The 23,599-nt window shown below is 40.7% G+C and overlaps 1 pseudogene across 1 annotated transcript; it reads right to left on the reverse strand.

Annotated features, from left to right (window-relative positions):
- Window positions 1-8,376: 8,376 nt before the first annotated feature.
- LOC147828269 (glutamine synthetase pseudogene) lies at window positions 8,377-22,360 on the reverse strand (annotated as a pseudogene). The gene has a single exon (XR_015451064.1). The product of XR_015451064.1 is annotated as a glutamine synthetase pseudogene (transcript).
- Between the last annotated feature and the right edge of the window lie 1,239 nt (window positions 22,361-23,599).

The raw sequence follows: 23,599 nt of genomic DNA on the forward strand, positions 1-23,599 counted from the left end.
AAAATAGTATGGTACTCACAGAACCACAGATCCATGGAACAGAATAGAGGAAGCAGAAGCAACCCCATGTACCACCAGTCACAGGATCCTTGACGAAAAGGCCAAAATCTTATGCTAGAGGAAAGAGAGCTTCTTTAACAAATGGTGCTGGTGAAACAGGTTATTCCCATGCAGAAGATTGAATCTAGACCCACATCTCTAACCTTGTTCTAAAATAAAATAAAAATGGATCAAAAACCTAGGTATTAAAACAGAAACACTGAATCTGCCTGAAGATGAAATAGGGAAAACTCTTGGACTCATAAGCATAGATAAGGCCTGTCTGAACAGAATCTCAGTTGCACAAAAAATACAGTAACACCAAGAAGGAACAAATGGATGATATCAAATTCAAAAGCTTCTCCACAGCAGAAATGAATAGAATAGCCAGCAGAGTGAAGAGGCAATGTACACTATGGGGAAACATTTTTGCCAGCTATTCCTTGAACAAAGGGTTAATATCTTGAAAATACAAAGAACTAAAAAAATTAGACCCCCCAAGAATAGAAGACTTAATCACAAAATGGGCAGTTGAAATGAATAGACGCTTCTCAGAAATACAAATTACCAACTAGTACATGAAAAAATATTCAGCATCTTTGGCCAGTAGAGAAATACAAGTCAAAATAACACTGAAATTGCATCATATTCCAGAAAGAATGATTATCCTTAAGACCCCCAAAACAAGAAATGCCATTGAGATTGAGGAGAAAAAGAACTCTTCTGCATTGTAGTTGGGAATGCAAGCTCATATTACCAGTATGGAAATAAGTATAGATATTCCTCAAAAAGCTAAATACAAATTCCATTTGACCCAGCTGTTCCACTTACAGGTATCTTCACAAAAGGGTTAAAGACATCATATTACAGTAATACATCCATATCCATGTTTATAGCAACACATCTCACAACAGCTAAAACTTGGAAATGGCCTATATGTCCATCAACAGATGAATGTATAAAAAATAGTGTGTGTGTATATATATATATATATGTGTGTGTGTGTATATATATATGTGTATATATATATATATGATGAAGACCATAAGAAGGATAGATCTGAGATATTTGTAGGAAAACAGATGCATCTTGAGGTCATAATGCTAAACAAAATAACACAGACACAAAAGGTAATCCAAAATATAAATATTTTAAAGAGCAAAGTAAAGGTAGGTGATAGCAAACAGGAAGGAAGATGTCTTGCCAATGGGAAGAGATGGAGAGAGAAGGGAGAGAAGAAAAGAGAAGCCAAATAGGACTAAGATGAAATGTGTATATATACCAATTCCCACAATGAATTTATTAATTATACATCACAGACACATATTAATAAAAAATAAAATGATTGGGCAATGTCCTGGCCCGTGGGTAAGTCAACGGAGACCCTAGAGGGGGGGTGAGAATGACAAAGGACAGGGGACACGAGAGATGGAGACAAGACAGGTTTCTGATCAAGTCTCATTTATTGTGGAAGCTGCTACAACATATATACCGTAGGGCTAGAGGGGAGGAGCAAGAGGAGGGTACTGGGGCTACTTCCTTGTTGCCGGGTAGATTTGCAGCAGGCCCGGATATGTCCATAAAAGGCACTCAAGAGTTCTAGCGGGGGGGCAAGGCCCCCCACAGGGCAAGAGTGCTGATGGTCTATAATACTTTAATGTACATATTGCCACAAAATTGTACAATTTTGAATGGTTAAAATGAAAATTTTCATGTAATAAATGTTTTGCTTCATCAGAAAATGATTAAAAATGAAGTAGTTGTTGAAGGATACTGAAACTTTTATAACTTCTTGGTAGGAAACAGACCTGCATAATTTTGCCATCTGTGTGCAGGATCAAGTTTCAGGGATGCAGGGCCATCACCAGATGCATCTTTAATTCCACCCAGACCTAGCATGGGAGGGGAAGCAGCTGAGACAGATGAAGGAGGATATCACAGGCATCAGGTGATCTGACACCCAGAGGAGGAGGCTGGATGACCTTGGCCCTGTGCCTCCCTCACTGAAGTATGGGAGCTGGGCCTGGGTCATGCAGGGCCTGGGTAGAGCAGGGAGCCTCAGCCTGGGTCTGCTAAAGCTGAGCAACTGGACATCTGGGCAGTGTCCTGCAGAGGGTGCCATGGTTCCAATATTGTTCCAGAGACACTGAACAAAATCAACTGTGCTATCCCCAAAATAAAAATGGAAAAGAGGGAGGGAGAGGGCAAGGGAGAGGGTGAGGGTGAGGGAATAAATCAGAAGTGGCAGAAGGTAAGGACATTCCAGGGAAGGAGGTGCTGGTTCTGACAGTAGAGAAAATTGAGCACCCGTCACCAGGGTGAGCAGCATGTCACATGGGACCGGCCACATGACAGAAAGGAAGAAAAGGGCACCTGGACACCTCGACTTTGTGCCCATCCCTGTCCTAGACTTGAGGCCAGAGACCAGGCCCAGAGCAGCTGTTATATCCCTACTTAGAATAACTAACTGCAGAATCTCATTTAGTTCTCACATCCACCTGATGATTCCTAGTTTACAGCAAGGAAAATGAGGCTCAGAAAGACTGAGAGATGCCCCCAGAACTCACAGCTACAATACAAGGGAGGGAGATTCAGACTCAGGTCACTGTGACTCCACCATGCAGGTTCCTCCCACTTCATGATCAGGAGCAGCCCTGGCTCTTTACACCTGGGTGCCCAGGAGCCACAGAGGAGGCTTCCAAGGAGATCTGGGATGGGCCAGCACTGACGGGCAGGGGACAGGTTAGCCACCAATTTGTGAGGGAGGAACTGTTGAACAGCCCCGAACCTGGCTGAAACATGACCATACTCCAGAGTCATGCTGTAACCTGCTCCAAGCACACATTGTTCTAGCCATGAAATCAAGATGAAGCTGTTGACAGGCAGCAGTCAACCATGCAGTGTCTGTGAGACAGCTCTGGGCATGGCCCCAGTCTGGCCATCAGACTCTCCTTTTGCTGCACTGCACACTAACCAGGAGGCCTGTCAGTCACTGTGGACAGAACTTCCCAACACTTGGCATCTCATTAAGTCTCTCCCTACTCCTCCACTCACTGGGATGAGGTGAGACTCCAAGGCTCTTGGCTACACTCAGATTCAGAGTCAAGGAAGGGCAAGGCTATTTCACAGCTCGGCTCCTGTCAGCAAACACGCTCCTGTTGGGTGGGGATGAGGCACAGTGGTAGGAGGACTTGCCTAGCAAGCATGAGTCCCAGGTTCATTCCCAGCAGTGAAAAAGCAAAACAAATAAAGCAAACACTACTCCTGTCTTTGGAATATGCTACAAGTCAGTGCTGACTGAGAGGAAGACTTCAGATGGATGTGGGGCTGAGACTGGAGTGGCTGCTATGAATAAAGCTGCGGGTATCTGTGCTCTGTCCACTCAATGGTTACTCCTTTGGCATCCATGGAAACTCAGCAGAAACATCTGCAGAACCCTTTGGCTGCCTTGATTTCAACTGGAACCATGAAGCAACAAAGGATTACAGGACAAGGCACACTGCACATCATCCCAGCCACCTACCCCTCTTCTCTCTGCCTTTGTTCACATTGTTCCTGTTCTGGCAAACAATAAAAAATCCTGACCAAGTTTTAAAAATACCTAAAGGGAAGTAAAATGAGGTGGAAGCCAGCCAAGTGCCCATCCACAGGTGAAGGAAAAGTACAACATGTTCTCTCCATACAGAGCAGTATTTGTGCACCCCGAGGAGGAAGCACATTCCAACACACTCTGCAGCATGGATAACCTTGAGGACATCATGCTAGGTTCAGTAAAGTCATCTCAGCTGGTCAAATACTACATGGGTTCAGGCTCATGAGGCTGTAGAGCAGTAGTGCTTGTAGATGCAGAAGGCAGAGGGGTGGTACTCAGGGGCTGGGGACACGGGGTGGGGTGATGGTTGTGTGGGTGCTGACTTTGGGTTATGCAGGATGAAGGAGTCAGGATGAATGTTAGGATGTTGCTCAGCAGGAAGAGTGTATTAATGCAATCGAACTATAAGCTTAAAACAGCTAAAGTTTGAAAAGTTTTTATGTAATGTGTAAATTACCATGAGATACAGGATTAAGATCTGATCCTACCCCTACCTCATCCTGAGCAAGCCTCATGTAAACTGTGGACTTGGTGGTGATGATGAGGTGAGGATGCAGCCTGACAAAGTGGAGTAAATGTGCCCTCTGCTGTGGGTGTTGACCGTGGGTAGGCTGTGCATGAGCAGGGAGGAGACAGAAAATATGTGTTTCTATTTTAATCTTAATCTAAAACAGCTGCACAAAATACCACCTATGAGAAAATCCAAGAATAGGATTTTTTTCTAAAGCATAGGATTTTGAATGAAGGAGGGATTGTTCTTCAGAGACAACCAGGTCCCTCTTGGCCACCATTGGCTTCTGACTCACACGCTGCAGCAGCTCATTTCAGTTTCTTCACAAAAACACTCCCCACAGTGCACATTCTTTCAATTTGAGTTCATGGGGTGTGTGGTTACATCAAGATTCCTGCATTCTGAAACAAAGCAGGGACAGCAATGACTCCAGACACAGCCTCTGTCCACCTGAGTCCTCTCCACCTGTGGTTGCTCAGCTCCTGGAAGCCTGGCTGAAGTGTTAGTGTCCTTGGAGTGGCACTGGGTTGGGAGCTGGAGATAAAGACAAGTGAGGTCAGGGGACCAGGACTACAGCCTCCCAGGCTCTCAGCTCTCACTGCTGCTGGTGTTTTCAGTCCCAGTGGATTCAGCACCTGAGAGGTCTCCTGGCCAGAGAAGGGGGAAGGAGAATAGAGATTTGTTGACTGTTCCAGGAGACCAGCAGCTGAGTGGCTTGGCATGAGGGACACTCAGTACAGAGGAAAACCTTGTGGAATTTATTTCATGGTGGAGACTGAAAGGGAAATTTATTCTGTTTCTTCCCAAGTTATTTACTGCCTGCAGGGCTCTAGCAAGTGGTTCTGAAAGTGGAGCTTCTTCCAGCTGATGACCCAGCCAGGCAACCAGAACAACACAGTCACTGAGAAAACGATGGACAAAATTAAATGTGTGTCAAGAATCCCAGAGCCACAATGACCGTGTGCTTTCTTATTTCACATGGAATTTAGAAAACTCTGAGATATACAGTGAGTTTTTAACTGTTTTATAGAATATGTAGATCTTAAAGAACAGAAATGAAAGAAAGGTAAAGGTCTTGAAAGCAATGCAAATGGACAAATATACAGAGGCAAAGCAAATCAATTTGGTGGCTGCCTGGAACTGTGTAGCTGGAGGTGTGATTAAGAAGATAGTTTAGGTTGGGCGTGGTTGGGCATGACTGTGATCCCAGCACTCTTAAGGATCACCACCATTTTGAGGCCAGCCTAAACTACATAGAGAGTTCAGGGCCAGACTGAACTACAAAGCAAGACTCTGTCTCAAAAAACAGATCTTGTAGCTGGATACCAGGTCAACACTCAAAAATCAATAGCTTTTCTGTACACAAACAGCAGACTCACTGAGAGAGGAAATAGGTCAAACAATTCCTTTCACAAGAGCATCCAAAAAACTGAAATGCCTAGGAATCAATCTTACAAAAGAAATCAAAGACTTCTTCTCTTGAAAGCTATAGCACTCTGAAAAGAGAGACTGAAGATGATATCAGAAAATGGAATGACATCCCTTGCTCCTGTGTAGGAAGAATCAACATAGTGAAAATGGTCATACTTCCAAAACTGCTATATAGAGTCAATGCAATCCCAATTGAAATCCCACCAGCACACTTCAGGGACCTTGACAAAACAATCCAAAAATTTGTTTGGAACAAGAAGAGAACCAGAATAGCAAAAGCAATTCTAGGTAACAAAGACATGGCAGGGGGTATTACAATCCCCAACTTGAAACTATACTACAAAGCTACTGTGATAAAAACAGCATGGTACTGACAAAGAAACAGACTGCAGAACCGGTGGAACACATTAGAAGATGCAGAACCAACTCCAGAAACACTCAGCCACCTCATTTTCAACAAAGGAGCTGAATACCCTCACTGGAGGAAAGATAGCCTCTTTAATAAATGGTGCTGGAAAAATTGGGTTTCAACTTGTCAAAGATTAAAACTAGAACTGTATCTCTCACCATGCATGAAACTAAAATAAAAATAGATTAAAGATCTAAATATAAAAACAGAAACACTGAACCAGCTGGAACAGAGGTTAGGTAGAACTCTTGAGGTCATTGGTGTAGGAAAAGATTTTATGAACAAAACCTCAGTTGCCTGTGAACTAGCACAATCAACAAGTGGGATCTCTTCTTATTAAAAAGCTTCTGCACAGCAAGAGAAACCAACAGAGAGAAGAGACAACCCACAATGTGGGAAAAAATTTTCACTTGCTGTTCCTCAGACAAAGGTCTACTATATAGAATTTATAAAGAACTTAAAAAAACCAGACCTCCCAAATTTAAAGACCCAATCCATAAATAGGCATCTGAAACGAACAGACATTTCTCACGCAAAGAAGGAGAAATAGCAAATAACATATGAAACAATGTTCAACATCACTGGTCATCGAGAGATGCAAATGAAAACAATGCTGAGATTCCACTTCACTCCAGAAAGAATGGCTGCTATCATGAAATACACCAATAACAAATGCTGGTGGGGCTGTGGGGAAAGAGGAACCCTGCTCCACTGCTGGTGGGAGTGTAGACTGGTGCAAGCACTGTGGAAATCAGTATGGAGATACCTCAAAGAACTAGGACTGGAAGTCCCATTTGACCCTGCTATTCCACTGCTGGGGATCTTCCCCAAAGAATTAAAAGAATCACACCACAGTGATATATGTGCACCCATGTTCATAGCAGCACAATTTGTAATAGCTAAAACTTGGAAACAGCCCAAATGCCCATCAACTGGAGACTGGATAAAGAAAATGTGGTTTTTTTATAAAATGGAATACTACTCAGCCATAAAAAATGAGAAATTAGAGATATTTATAGCTAAGTGGATGCACACTGAGGAGATACTCTTAAGTGAAATAAATAGGACACACATGTATAAATACCAAATAGTTTCTCTAGTGTGAGAAACTGAAAGTGTAAATAGGGCAAAAAGGTATAAGAGATCATGTTAAATAGGAAGAAAAGGGGCAAAAGGGAAGGGGAAGGGAAAGTGGGAGGGGTAGGGGAAAGGAAAGAAGGGAATGGAATTAATATGAGAAAACGGAAAAATGGAAACAAAGTCTTTGTAAATAGGGAGGAATGGAGGGGTTGAAGGGAGGGCAGGGGAGGGGGGAATAATAAGAACCAAGACAGATTATGTAAAGGTGCAAATTCTCAATGATGAATGTCATTATATTGTATACCTAAAATGTACCAATAAAAAAAAAAATTGTGACTCCTTCAGTCTTTAAAAAAAAAAAAAAAAGAGAGAGCGTTTGGTGGTGTCAGGCAAGGCCAGAGCTGGAGCTGTTATCAGTGTTTGTTTCAGATCTTGGAACACCTTTTGTCTTCTTATTTTATTTTAGGGGTCGGCCTCTTTCCGAGGCAGATGGAGGGGCCACACTATCTTGGCAAACCCAGATATCTACAGGAGACAGTATCTAGCTGTGCCCAGGAATTTTTGTACCTGTTTTGTGGTAGTTGGCATGGGTATCTGAAGAATGGCCCATTTTCTGGCCTACAACAGAGTTTTTGGGGGGCTTTCTTTGAGATTTTATATCCCAGGTATGACACTTGGCAGGCATAGAGTTGTGCCTTTTTGGCCAAGATGTGATAGCCCAACTCTTAGTAACTGGAGAAGCTCTCATGTTTTTTGTAGGCTTTTTGAAAGACTTGCAGCAGCTAGCAAGAAATCATCCACACACTGAAGCAGGTTGAGGTTTAGGGTGGTGAGATCAAAACACCAAGTTTTTCTGGAAGACCTCACCAAACAGAGTGGGTGTGTTTTTGAATCTTTGAGGCAGCTGGGTCCAGGTGAGTTGACAGTAATCATTGGAAGCCGGGTCAGTCTATTTGAAGGCAAAGATGGGCTGGTTAGCTGGGGCAAGAGGCAGACTGAAAAATGCATCCTTTAAATCTAGCACAGTATATATTTAGTTTGCTGTTTAGGAGACAGCAAACTCAAGAGAGTATGTGGACTAGGGATGGTGGGGTGTAGAGTTATCATTTGCTGGTTAACTTTTTAAAGTTCTGGACCAGCCTGTAATCTGACGTCCCTGGTTTTTGTATCGCCAGGAATGGAGTGTTTTATGGAGACTGACAGGGGGTCAATATTTTAAAGTCTAGCAACCTCTTGATGTGAGGAGCTATCCCCTGTCTGGCTTTTTGAGAGATGGGATATTGTCGAACTCACATAGGCCTGGCTTGTCAGAGGTTCTATGGGGGCATTTTTTTTTAGTGTTTTTTTTTTTTTTTTTTTTGTAGTAGACACATTGATTTCTGTCCAATGGTGGGCATCTTCCTGGTTTTTAGGCATTTTCCCTTTGGGCTTTTTAGAGTTGGGTCCCCTCTGATGGCTGCCACTAAGATCTTTGTTGACCTTGAGGGGCCAGTGTTAAAATATAGGTTGTTTTTTAGCCCGGTTATCTTTTAGTTTTGGTCTCTAAACTTTAGTTATTGAACACCCAGAAAAGAAGATTACTATTATAATTTTGTTGGACATTAAACATTTTTGAAATATAAAGTACAGCTAAGGACTGTTATTTTTATCAACCATGGTTGTCTTAGTAGTTGAATCCCTGTAGAATGTTAACAGACAACAGTTATACATTATATAGAAAAGCTTAAGATCAAGAGCCACACATAGTATTTTAGTATGACAATCACGATGACATTATCTTTGTAACACATTTAATGTCCATCTTATCTGGAGTAGCTTTTAGTCAAACACCTCTATTTGATTATAAGACATTAAATATCACATAGAAAAACCCTTATTTGTCAACTTTTAATAGGATGTCATCTAAAGGGGGCACAGTCTATAAATGTATCTTAGAAGTTTATAATGTTTAGCCCTTAAGTTTAGCTCGTGACATTGTTTGGACTGCTCAGAGCCTGAGCATCTCAAGTATGGTGACACATATCATACCCATTATATAAATTGTAAGAAATATTATTACTTGATTGCTTATCTCATGTTGGCTTGATATGTATATCTTATCATAATAGCTGGAAATGAAAGAAAAGTGAATATCTGGATCATAAGGAGGTTATTACCATAAACAAAATGTTAGAAGACCTGTACAGTCAGAAGATATGAATATATTTTGTATACCTGAAAAGTAGAAATAATAATTATTATAATTATATGAAACCTTATGTCTTATAATGTAACTTGGTATAAAAAGAACCTTTTAAAAACACCTCGTTCTTTCTTTCACCAAAAATTTTGTTTTGGAAGATGACCAATATAAACATATCATAATAACATATTTAGAACTTAACCCTTTCATGATAACCAGTAGAAACATTTTATAATAACACGTTTAAGCAATGTTTATTGGGAGTATGTCTTTTTATAAGGCTATGAAGATTATTGGGGCTTTCATTAGTGAACAAAGACCAGAAATAACTTTTTTTTTTAAACCTATAAAACCAAATTGTAACAATTAACAAATTATCTGTAACCAATACAAATATATATTGAGTTATTGAATGTAGACAGCAATATGTATTATAATCAAAATTAGCCTTTGATGACTTTTTGATCAGTTAGTAACCTGGGAGGAAAGGAAGGTATGTCTTTAATAACATTTATCTATAAGACAGACAAACATATAAGACAATTTATAAAACTCGAGTCCACTCAAATATACTTGGCCAATTTGAATTATAACATTCTTTTTAATTAAGACTAGTCAAAACTTTTGTAGGTCAATGAACTGAGATCTCTTGTAATTAGAATCAAAAGGAATAAAAGCACTTTATGTCTGTAAATGTAAACCCTTTATAATAAACTTGAAACCAGCAAGCAAACATATATTTTCTTGATAATTACTTTTGTATATCTTTTTTATGTATGTAGGCCTTCTGGTCTTGTATATCTCCCTTTATCTTTTTACAAGATAAACATACAAAATCTTTTTATGTCAAAAGTATATCTGTTTTACTTTGTAGCCTTTTAAAAATATTTATCTTTTATCTTATTTATTATAAACCCTTTATAACTTGTTTTAGCTGTTAAAACTTTTTTTTTCTTACGTTAGGCTGATTTATGAGCACTGATCTGGGCAATTACAGTTTGTTTACAATGAGGAGTTATCTAACTCTGAACATACTGTACCTGGTAATTAGAAGTCCTCATGGCAAGAGAAAACCACAGCTGGCCTGCTGCAGCCAGCACAAAAACAAAAGAACAGGAGAGACAATGTAGGAATGGAGGTGGGGTTTATTTTAAAAGAAACAACTCCTTAAGAAACGAGAATATTCTGCAGTGGGAGGAAAGACATTAGGATACAAAATTACAAGTGTTTTAACTCTAGTCTTGTCCCCAACTCCAAGAGCAGAGTGGAAGGAGACAGTAGAAGCAAACAGGCAATTCTGTAAAATTACACTTAAAAACCCTAGAAATTTGATTAAAATCTAAACTTGTTTTGCTTTTGAAAAAATTTAATATATCAAAAGGGCTGTTTTAGTGGCCTGCTAGCCCCACCAGAATAGAACTTCTGGACCCGTCCGTCAGTGACATGCTCAATTTGACCAGCCAACTCACACTTCTAAACTCAGCTGTGGACAGGTATGCATATGTCTTTAAACCCAGCCACAAGGCTCTAACTGTCCAGTGTCCTCCTTCTACTGAAGGTGGGCAGGGCAGGGACAACCTTACTTGATAAGGAAGGACTAAGAGCCACATTAACCACCCCTACCCAAAAGGATATCCTTACTTCTAAACCCAATTTGGCACCTAGTGACCAGGATGATTTCCTCCTTTTAGAAAAAACCCACACATACCCACATACCCATATATACCTTTTTTGCTTTTACATTTAAATATAAAAATACTACTCTTTGTATTATAAATGGAGGACAAGTGGTAAGGACCTTTTCTTCTTTGAAGGTAGGGATATCCATCAGTTTACTCAGCTTTGTGTTCACGAGGTGGGGGTGGGTGGGGGGGGGGTGCTGTGTGGAGCCCCAGTAGGGGAGCATTGCAGCAAGAAACCAATGAAGGACATTCCTCCCTGATCCCCAACTGCTCTTCCTTCTCTAATTTCTACTTATATCTTTGAAAATAGAGCTTCCCATCAAGATCCTCACTTAACCCAAATCAGGTCTTTTCCCTTTCAGCTACCCTGAAGAATAAAAATCTCCTTCCCTGCTGTTTCACACACACATCTGTTCTGTCTGGATAGCTACACCTACTGGACAAGCACACTTGAGGGGGAAAGTGGTTAGTTTCCTTACCTGTCTCCCAGCTAATATATTAAAGTTTCAGTGATAGGGACAGAGTGGGTGGGTGGGTGTGAAAAGATTAAGAACTTGATCCCTCTTATCCTGGCCAAAGAAAGCAGGATTAACTGAGCATGAGGAATAAAGAGACCTTGATGTTACACCCTTTGAGTTACAATGGGGACAAGGAGGACAACTGAAAGATGGGGAAGAGCTGGAGGAAGGCAAAGAACTGGGAGGAGCTCGACAGCTGCAAGTCTAGTCCACTTAGTTTTTGTATTGGAAAGGCTCATTGCCAGTCTCACTGAGAAGACATGTGTGGAGGAGGGCTTCTGTCACAGCAAAGGGGTCACAATTGGCAGAAGGGCGATGGTCTTCAAAGTCACCCTTCTTCTCCCGGCCAACAGTCCGAGGAATGCAGGTGCTGGCACTACAGTTGGCTACACCACCAGAAAAGTTGTTGATGTTGGAGGTTTCATAGGCACGAATGTGGTACTGGTGCTGCTTGCTTAGTTTCTCGATGGCCTCCTCAATGTACTTCAGACCATTCTCTTCCTGCATGGCTTTCGTGCTGAAGTTGGTGTGGCAGCCAGCACCATTCCAGTTCCCTGGAATGGGTTTAGGATCAAAGGTTTCTATCACTCCAAAGTCTTCACATACACAATAAAAGATGAAACGGGGCACCCACAGATGGTCTCCCATGGAGATTCCTTCACGGGGTCCTACTTGGAATTCCCACTGGGTAGGCGTGACTTCAGTGTTCATCCCCGTAATCTTGACTCCTGCATACAAGCAGGCCCGATAATGAGCCTCCACAAAATCTCTGCCATAGGCTTTGTCTGCTCCCACACCACAGTAATATGGATATTGGGGTCCAGGAAAGCCATTGGAAGGCCAACCAAAGAGGTGGCCATTGGTCCCCATCAGAGTATATTCCTGCTCCATTCTGAACTAGGGTGCTGGTTGCACACCATGTACATTATCCGTTTACAGGTATGTCTTAAATTTGTCTCTGCAGGCTTCAGGTTATACTTGAAAACTTCACAGAACACCAGCTTATTGGGGTCTTTGCAAAAGGGGTCCTGAAACATGGCAACAGGGATAAGGTACATGTCACTGTTGGAGCCTTCAGATTGGAAAGTTCTAGACCCATCAAAGTTCCACTCAGGCAACTCTTCTACACACTTGGGCTCACAGTCCAGGGTGTGGGTCTTGCAGAGCAGCCCTTCTCCAGTACCATCAGTCCAGATATACATGGCTTGGACTTTGTCGCCCTGAGGCAGAGACATGTATACTTGCTTGATGCCTTTGTTCAAGTGGGAACTTGCTGAGGTGGCCATGGTGGAAGATGTTCCAGGCAGTGAGCAGGAGCACAGCAGCAGCGAGAATGAGATGAGTGGAGCGAGGCTGATGTTCTGCTCACAAACTCTGCGCTTCTCCCATTCTCCGCTCTAGCTGTGAAACTTTTAAGTGTGTTTTATCTTCATAGCAACTGCATGATCCACTGAGCCTGGCTCCCCCTCCTTGAAGCCCAGACAAACATCACCAGTGCCCCAGGCACAGGCAGGCAGCAGCAGCAGCAGCAGCAGCAGCAGCTCGGGGCCTCAGACCTCTGAACCTCCCAAGCTGGCAGCAGAAGAGCCGCCCCACCGGGGAGCCAGTGGTCACCAAGCTTGGCTTTTATTTTCCCTGTGGGGAAAAATTTTTCCAAGGTCCCCTGGGAAGGGGACAGGTAGAGGGATAGAAGGGATAGAGAGGGCCAGAGAAACTGTGGCTGCAGGTCCCTTTTTTCTTTGGTGCCCAGGATCCCTCTCTTTCTCTGGTGCAGCAGGAAGGGAGTGAGCAACCAAGTTCCAGGAGCCTGGCTTGTATGGGCCAGAGCCATTCATCCCCTCAAGGCCAAGACATAGGGAGGAGGCCTTGGCTCTGCCCCCCACCCCTATGGCCCTGCAATGCAGGGGCTATGGATCCTCTATTTGGCCCACACTGTTTGCCAGCCAGGAAAGCTCAGCTTTGAGGTCCAGGAGGGAGAGGGGAGAGGGGAGACAGACCAGGAAGGAAGGGATTTTGAACCAAAATCCAGATAGGCCCAGGGAGCCAGGGAGGGGGCAAAATGCCAATTAGAGGAACAATGACAATAACCTGGGAGGAAAACAACAGGGCCCTGACAAAACCGCGTAGGGCTGGAAGATGAGGTAAAAGAAGGGGCACAGAAAGTGCACTCAGAGGGAGAATAAGAGGGACCTGAGAGTAGTGTGGGGATTCCAAGCCTGAGGGAGTCAGCAGAGATCTTTAGAAAGAAGAGGGGACCTGTCACTGAGGGGCAGCCAGCAGGAAAGCAGTTGGGGGAGGGGGAGTCCCAGCTGCAAGAGATCGGCTGCAATTCAGAGAAAGAAGACAGGTCTGAGCATTTGGGGACAGTGAGGGTATCCGGACATAGAGAGAATCCCCTAGTGTCTATGTGGTGCACCCTTGAACGATGTCACAACAGACAAAGGGAACCACTTAGTCGGTCCACTGGCTGTGGGCCTCTCAGCCACTTTAAGGACCATCTAGGCTTTAGGGTGCATTTATCTTATCACAAGAGCACTCACTTGGCCTTTTAAAAATGTGTCCATGGAATTGCAATATGACCTCATTCAGATCTCATAACTCCAAGGGGAGAGAACTTCCTCTTTTTGTTGTGAGACACAGATGGAAGTCTATAGTTTATACTGTCTGTTAGCATTTATTTATGTATTTATCCATTTATTTAGAGGCTAAAACATTTCAAACCATTTAAAACCCATCCTCAGGGCAGGATTTCCCAGATTGGCTGACTTGCAGCCAGATCAGACCAGACCAGTCTGGAAGGCCACCTCAGTCAGTGTCCTGACCTTAGGAGGGGCCCAGGGAATGCCTTTGTCAAGGACTATTGTTTTCCACCTGAATCAGGAGGATCTTTCCCTTTAGACCAGACCAGATGGACTCCAGAAAATTTGGAGGATGTCTCAGGTATCACTGTGGTCCCCTCAGTGTCAGCAGTGAGACTATGGGGCCCTGGAACATCTCAGGGGGTGCTTCCCCTATAGTTGCTGCTGCAGATGGGAGGGACCACAGTGAGGCCAGTCCATCCATTGTGGCCATCTTGCTGGGGTTTCCAATATGTAATAGGGCCAGATGAGTTGGAGCTATAGAGATGTGGTACACTCTGAATTAAATGGAATCTTTTATTATAAGACAGCTGATCCAGATTGGCTCATGTCAAAAAGACTCTGGACAAAGGAAAGGCAGTTTGTAGGGTCTTTTTAAGGACTCTTTACTTGGGGAGGGCTCATGGAGTGGGGAAGTACAAGTGGAACTTCACAGGAGCAGGACTTTGCTAAATCAGTGGGGATCAGGGCAGTTTCACACAGTTTAGTTAAAACAAAGTATCACATAGGTGTGGGAGTCTTCTGTTTACAAGGTAGTAAAGATAACATAGTTGCAGACTCACACAGGATGCAGTGGTCCATTACACATTAACTGAGGGGACTCCCAAGGGAAAAGAAAAAAAGGCAACCACCCAGAATCACTTTATACAAAAGGAGTCAAATATACAAATGGAGTCAGGTTGGCTATCACAGTAGCAGGATATAATGAAATTGTATGAGCCCTCTATTAGCTTATAGAGAAACCCAAAAGACAGATACTCATATTTTAACCTGGGAATCTGACTAACACATTAATTTTCTCTCTCACTCTTTCAAGAGGCTAAAAATCAGGTTCTTTGATTATTTGTTTAATTTTCTGCTTGGCAACACAGTTGGAGTCAATAATAGCTCCTGTCTCTGGAGACATGTTTTGCTAAAAATTAGAGACTCACTCTGGGGAAAGCTCTTGAGTTTAACTGTCTTTGTATACCTGAGATCATTAAGATTTAGTGCTTGTGCCATACTTAGAGTCACTTGTCTGTTCTTTCTCCACTACCCTGTCTCTGAAAAACAATGCAGTTTTCAACAGTTTTGGTTCCCGGCACTTTTCTCCTCTGTGACTGCTAGATTTCAGGACAAAGCTTCCAGAATGGTGAGTTTCCACTACCTGGAACCCTTCCAGAGTAAACCTGACCTGCACTTATCTCTGGGCCTTATTAAAAAACTAGTCTAGATTTAATCCTGAAACTTTCAAAAATAAATATAAAAGTTTAGCCTAAGTTTACCTGCCTTTCAGCCCTTAGGTAGAGCTAGGGATTGACTTCTCTTACTTCCTTTTGCCCTCAAGAGAATGATGCTGTTTTTTCATTTTGTATTGTTTTGTTTTTTTCTGCTTTCTCAAATTGCATTTTTATTTTTCCTTTGCCAGGAATCAAACCCAGGACCTTGCACATGCCAGGAAGGTGTTCTACCTCTGAGCTCACTGCTAACTGGTTTTTATAACACAGGACAGACTGACTCATTTTTATAACACACATAAATTCATTGATAGAACAAAACATTCCTTAGGAATTTTATGAGTTTAACAACAGTTTTAAACAAAAACAAGTGTTAAAGAATAGGCACAGGGGCTGAGGATTTAGCTCAGTGGTTTTGCCCCCTGCTGCACAAGCACAAGGACCTGAGTTCAATCCCCAGTCCCCCCCCCCCAAAAAAAAGAATAGGCACAGGCCCAGTCTCCAGAGCACTGCCTCTCTTGTCATGATTTCTCTCCAAGACATCTTGCCAGGCTGGCCACTATTATCAGATTTATGTTAACTGAAGCTCTAAAAATAAAAGATCTGTAGTTAAGTATGGTCCATGGGTCATGAGCAAAATGGGAAAAATTGTCATAGGCAAATGTCTGCAATAGGACAGATTAAAGTCCTGTCAGGCCTTCTTCTCCCACTGTTTAAAGTACATACTTAGCTTCAACGGGTGCCACCTAGTCTCTTTCTACACCCAGACCTGGCTTATGGACCTACCTCTAGAAATAGAATTACCTTTTAACTATCTGCTCTGCTAGGGAAAACAGTTACATATAGCTATCAAAACAGTTACTATTCAACAGCTATGGCTAACAAAGCAACAATTAGAGCCTATATAGCTAGATATTTCAATCAGGTAAATTGTTAGCTTAGGACCCATCTTAAAAACTGTCTTTGGAGGAAGCTCCCTGCCTCCATCCCAGGCTCCCAGGGCAGTGAAGCTGAGCCGGTCCCAGCACCTGGAAGGAAGCTCCCCCGCCACCATCCCATGCTCCTAGGGCAGGGAAGGTGAGCCGCGCAGGTGCCAGAAGCACCCCGCTCCAGCTGTGGAAATGAGAAGACACGGAAACAAGCCTCAAAATCAGACTTCCAGATCACCTACAGCAACCCCAAAGGGAAACGAGATGGAACAATCTGATACTCAACCACCTGGACTCTCTGAACTGGCAACAAAAGAGGATCTGGGAAAAATGAAATCAGAAATAATTACTCAGATAACAGCAAAGATTTTGCTCATGGTGCAAGACATGATTAATAAATCTAGAGAGGACACAGATAAAAAAAATAGAGGATCTGAGGAATACGATGGAATCCCAACATCGGAAACAAATGGAATCCATAAAACAGATACAAACAGATTTCCAAGAGATTAAAAACTCCATCGAAAGTCTGTGCAGCAGAATGAACCAATGTGAGGATAGAATTTCAGATATAGAAGAAAAGATTGCAATTAGTGACCAGGAAAAGAAAAATTGCTTTAAAATTGTAAGGGAACATGAGAAATCAATCCAGCAGCTGCTAGACAATGCAAAGAAGAATAACATAAGACTGATTGGAGTCAATGAAGAAAGAGGAGAGAGTGCAGATGACATAAAAAACTGTTCACAGAAGTGATGGCAGAAAACTTCCCAAGGAGGGGAAAAGAACTTGACATACAGATAAGTGAGGCCTATAGGACCCCAGCTAGCCTTAATCAAAAAAAAAATCTGCACATAGGCATGTAATTGTTAGGATTCCAGAAATCCAACAGAAGAACAAAATTCTGCAAGCAGTGAGAGAAAAGAAACAAATCACATACAAAGGAAAGCTCATCAGAATCACAGCAGACTTCTCAATGCAAACCTTCAAGGCAAGAAGAGCTTGCAGTGATGTATTTCAAGCCCTAAAGGAAAACAGCCTCCAACCCAGATTGATGTACCCTGCAAAACTATCTTTCAAAATTGATGGAGAAATAAGATACTTTCATGATCTTTAAAGAGCACCTCAGAAACTTCATGAATACCAAACCGGCACTCCAAAAAATTTTAGACAATACCCTAGGAAAAGACAATGAGGATCACAACCCCAGGAAGCCCAGCAGAATGAATCCATTGGGCATGACAAATTAAATGCAAAGGGGGAGAATCCAACAAAAAGAAAAAGTCATGACAAGGCTTTTAAAACTTTTGACTTCATTTCCCTAATGAGTGTATAATTCAATCTTATTATTGTACTGATTAGTATTTTTCTGATTCTAGAGTTGCACACCATTCCTTGTGCTATACTGGCTATTTATCATCTTCTTATATCTACATTTTAACTGGGTTGTCTATTAATGAGCTCTAAGAATTCTTTATATATTCTGGTCATAGGTTATATGCATTGTAAATATGGTCTATTTAAGGGCTACTTTTCATTTTAATGATGACATTTAAAGTTCTAAATTTTGATGGAATCTCATTTATCAGTTTTTTTCTTTTATACATCATGTTTTTTGTATCCTAGGTAGTTCTTGCCTACCCTGAATTTATAAATATTTTCCCTTATAATTTCTTCTTAAAGTTTTATACTTTTAGGGTTTCATATTTAGGTTCATAGATCCCTTCAAGTTATTTTCATGTATGGAAAAAAAGGGTTGAGGTTAATTTTTTATATACGGATACCAGGTGTTCTAGTGCTGTTTGCTGAAGACACTATCTCTTCCTCAGCTCTTGAATCGAGTTTATATTTTATAAAATTCTAATGTTAAATAATCTTTCAAAACTCAGTGGACCATATATGTGTGGTTCTATTTCTAGATTCTTTATTTTATTCAAATGATCTATATGTCTTTCCTTACAACAACACTGCCTTGATTACTGTAGCTTTAGAAGAAGTCTTAAAATTGGGTGCTAAATGTCTTCCAACATTGTTTTTGTTTTTGGCTTTTCTGGGTCCTTTGTACTCCTACATAACTTTTAAATTTCAATATCCAGTTCTTCATTTATAGCAAGTATACATAGACCTGAATTTTTGTATATACCTTGTGTTTTCTAATCCTGCTAAATTCAAGTACAACTTCTAGGGGCTCCTAGAGATTTCTTAGTATTTTCTCTGTAGATGATCATTTCATCTACATATAAAGATTTTGCTTCTGCCATGCCAGTCCTATCCTAGTTGTGTCATTTTATTGCCAGACTATTTTGTTGGGGACTAGGTTTCAAAGTTTAATGGACAGATAAAGAGTAAGCATATCTGCCCTTGTTCCCCACCTTAAGGAGAAAGCATTGTATCTTCTCCATTCATACAAGGCATTCTCACTGGAAGTATGGAGTACATGTCTTTAATCTGTTGAGAAGGTTCTGTTCTACTTCTAGTCTCCTGGTAGCTTTTACCATGAACAGCTGTAGAATTTAGTCCAATACTTTTCCTCCAACTAGTGACAGGATCATATGGCTTTTTCCTTTCCTCTGCTAAAATGATGACTTTTGGGGGTGGATCTACCACTGCTGAACCAACACTGCCATCCCTATAACAAAACCACTTTCTACATCCTGCCAGATCTGACTTCTAACAGTTTGTTTTGTTAAACAATTTTCTATCTATGTTCATACTTTCTTCTTCTATTACCTTTATCCAGTTTTAGGATTAGCACAATGTTGAGTTCCTAAAATGAGGGGAGAAGTGTTCCTTCTTTTTTCTGCTTTAATTGTTTGATATAATTTATCAGTTAAAATGTTTATGAGCCTGCTGTTGTCATATAGGTAGGTTTTCAAGCTAGGAATATACTTTCTTTAATAGCTGCTATTCAAATTTTATATTTCCTCCTGAGTTAGTTTCATTATTTTGTCTTCTAAGTTACTTCTTAGAAGTTGTCAAATTTATTTCAAAAAAGATTTTTGTAATATGCTTTCTATATCCTTTTAAATTCTGTAAAATCTGTGGTAATGTCTCCTAGATCTTAATATTGTAATTTAAAAAATGTATAACTGATATTGTGTAACAGGAAGAAAAGGTCTAAAAGAGCCAGGGAATTGGGAGGGGTAGGGGAAGGGAAAAAAGGAAAAGGAAAAAATATGAGAAGAGGAAAAAAATGGAAACAAGGTCTTTGCAAATAGGGAAGGGTGGAGGGGGTGAAGGGAGGGTAAGGGAAGGGGGGGAGGGAAGAACCAAGAGACTCATGTAATGGTTCAAGATCCCAATGATGAATGTAACTGTATTGTATACCTAAAATGTACCAATAAAATTAATGGGGGAATAAAACTGACTTTGCTGGGGCAGAGGATGTAGCTCAGTGGTGCTGTGCTATCTGGCATGCACAAGGTCCTGAGTTCAAGTCCTAGTACCAAAAAAAGAGCTGTCTTTGCTTTCACAGGTATAAAGGATTTTTATTCCTTCTGATTCTTATTGCAAGAGATCTCTGTTAATTGACCTACAAAAGGTCTGACTAGTCTTATTTATAGTCACAAACCTAAAAATTATAAAAGAGTTATTATAATTCAACTTGGCCAAATATATCTCAGTGTACTCTGGTTTATAAACAAGTCATCTTATGTGTGTCTGTCTGTCAAATTTTTTACAATATATACAGCTGTTTCATTTGAGCTAAAAAATGTTTTCTTTTTTTAGCCTTTTTGGATTTTAAAAATATTGCCTAAAGCTTAAGTTGACTTATACATAAATGTCATTAGAGTTAAAGACCTGCTTCCCCTTAGGATGCCAGGTGATCAAAATGATGTCAAGGCTGGTTTTATAAATGCAATGTATATTTTTTTCAGTGTATAATAACTTGGAAATCTTTCATTGGTCAAAATAATATGTTAACTGTTACAATTTGATTCTCATAGGTCATCTAAAAATTTGTTGACATAATTAAATGAGGACCTTTAGGCTCAAAAACCTGCTAGACAGGACTCCCCTTGGTGAATAAGGGAGCAACTGCCTGGAAATATTTCTCCAGCCTTTGTTCACAAAGGGGACCCCAATAATTTCCACAGCCTCAGGCAAAACATACACCAATAAACATTGCTAAACATGTTATTGTGATATGTTCACATTGGTTATCATCAAAAGGCTAAGTTTTCTGTTAGCAAATAATAAGATTTTATTAAAAGATGCTCTTGGTATAAAGCTAAATTAAGGAACAAAGTGTTTAATATAGCTGTGGTACTCATTGTTGCTAATTTCATGGTGTGGTAAATGTATTCATGCCTTCTGGGTGTACAGGCTTTCAAAGTATTGTTTATGGTAATAACCTTTCTTTGACTCAGGTATCTGCCTTTCTCATGCACCCCAGGTACTTGTGAGAAGAGGTACATGTCAAGTTTACATGAAATAACCAGTCAAATAGTAATTTTCTTAAGAACATATGTGATGTGTTTTTTATACGTGTTAGCACACTTAGGGATGGATGCTCAGGCACCAAACTGTCCAAACAAAGTCACACGTTAAAATTAGAGGCTAGACATGATAAACTTCTAAGGTACACTTATAGGTTGGTATGTACATTCTCTTTAGATGGTATCCTATTAAAGAATAACAAATTAGGTGAGAGTCTTCTTTGTGTCCTTTAATGCCTTATGATCAGATGGAAGTATTTGACAAAAAGACTATTCTATGGTAACATAGACATTTAAGTGTGTAACAATAATATCATCATGATTGTCATGATAAAATAGTATGTGTGGCTTTTGATCTTGTCTTCTCTATAAAACTATATAACTGCTGTCTGTTAACATTCTGCAGGGATTCAACTACTAGAACAACCATAGTTAATAAAAAATAGTTCTCTATATTTTATATTTCAAAGTTCTTGATATTCAGGTAAAATTATAAGTTAAGCTCACTGCTCCTACTAAAATGCTGCTATCACTGATCTTCTCTTTTGGGTGTTCAACAACTGAAGTTTAGAGACCAGAACTAGAAAAGTAACTGGGCTAAAAAGACAGCCAATATTTTGGCCCTGGCCCTTCAAGATCAGTGAGAAGCCAGGACAAGAGGGAACCTTTCTACAGGATCTTACAACTTTGGTGAGTCACCCAACCTCCCAAGCAGGAAGATTGTCTCATGCCAGAGGACAGAATCAAGAATAGTATGCCAAATGAGCATCATCAAGAGGGAAAGTCTCCCACGCTTTCACCAAAAGCAACATGGTCAAGCAAGACCATGACCCATCCTGATGCCTGACACTGACAGAAGAGCTAAGAGGCTCTATACACGATCCAAGGTAATGCTTGAGGAGACTTAATTGACCTTGATAGATAGCAAGAGGTTAATTTTGATTGACACAGGTCTCACTATAACTTAGTCTTAAACGCCCAAGTAGAAAAGTATAAGTGAAGATATTAAATCAAGACCATAATAATAAAGCTAGATATAAAAAGGGGCTCCAAGTGCTAATCATTTCTGGCAGTTTCCAGCTACACTGATAGCTGACCACTGTTGTGGGTCATTAAGAAAACCATGGTAAAATGTATATGAGTTATTAAGAGTTTCTAAATTTCTTAGGTAAAATTGTCCTTCAAATTGTCTCTATCTTCTTACAGTGTAAACTAGAGAGACTTAAGACAAAATATCAGACTTACAGATAACCTCCATCAGTAAAAGAGTCTAAGAGCCAGTGGGTTACAATCACTAATTCAGTTCCTAAATGTGGCCTTTTCCCCAACCTGCCTTTCCATTCTAGTGCTCATGCTTAGATTATATATGTTCTAATTTCTTGAAATTTTTGTTTATTCCTGCCTAGAAGCTGCCAAACTCTGGGTGATCACACAGAAGTAACAAACAACAAATGTGCTAGATTCCTTTTACTGGGATCCAGTGGATTAACCTTATATGGAAAGTTCATAACTGGTAAACTGTAGCATGACTTCTACCATGAGAGTAGCTCTCTGGAGAGGGCCTCTGACTGCAGTCTCCCTCACATTAATCCTTCTCAGCTTGAAGCAGTTAGATAGAAATTATACCCTTTCTCCCCCACCACAGTTAGGGATACTTCTTCAGAGGGGTAAATATTGTAGACAGCTAAGTTAATTAGATATCTTGTACACAATTAGACAGGGTCAGCTCTTGAGGAGTCAATATGAAAGGCAATTGAGACATATTCACTGAAGTTCAGCATTATATAAAAACAGAAAAAGTGCTACACTCACACACTTCCCCTAGGGATGATTAGCAATGATTGATATTGCCAATAGATATCAATCCCCTTAAGTGGGGACCAGAAGCTCCCTAGCTCATTTTCTTTCTGGAAATTCCTTGTTCATTCCATATATGCTTGCTACATAGCTTGTTTTCTCATTTGATCCCCATTTAATCAATATTATCTGGGTGACTGTACTTGTAATCTTATTGGTTGACTGGGGTTTTGTCCCACCTTATGCCCACCTTGTGATTTTCCATTGGATCATATTAGTTGACTATAGTTTTGTCCCACCTTGTACCTGTCTCACCTCATGGCTTTGCTCAATAAAACGCCTTTGAGAAACAGAGTAAGTGGGAAACTCATTTCCAGCCCCCCTTCTGTCTCTCTTAGACAGAAGCTATCTTTCTCTCAATAAATTTTTCCTGCTCTTAACCTCTGTTGTTCCTGGAATTCATTCTTCAATTTTAGAGAATGTGAACTTGGTGTTTCAAAAATCTAGCAGGTTGGGGGTTATAATATTGCCTTATATTATTTGGATTAGTTTGCTTATTTAGATTGATATAGATATCCTAGTTAGGTAGAAATATTCTAGTCAGTCAGACAGGGCTGAGCCCTAGAAGTCAGTGCAGAGGATGAGAACACACTGAAGCTGTGGCTGGAGGTTCATTTGAAGAAGATTAAAAGTCACAGTGGCCAGATTGCATACTTTCCTAAGGGATGAACAGATGTTTGAGATTATTGGTACCACCCTTTTGGGCTTTCTCATATAGATAGACCATTATCTCTTTGAGGGTGAGTCATCCTCCTCCACCCACTAACACTAAGACCAGTAAGACTAAGACTACTAAAACTAAGAAGACTAAGGCTAAGATTACAGATTATTGACCAAAATTAATGATGCCATCCATA

This window comes from Heterocephalus glaber, unplaced genomic scaffold, assembly GCF_053883595.1.
Source record: "Heterocephalus glaber isolate CG9 unplaced genomic scaffold, H.glaber_assembly_v1.0 deba00001150, whole genome shotgun sequence".
NCBI lineage: Eukaryota > Metazoa > Chordata > Mammalia > Rodentia > Bathyergidae > Heterocephalus > Heterocephalus glaber.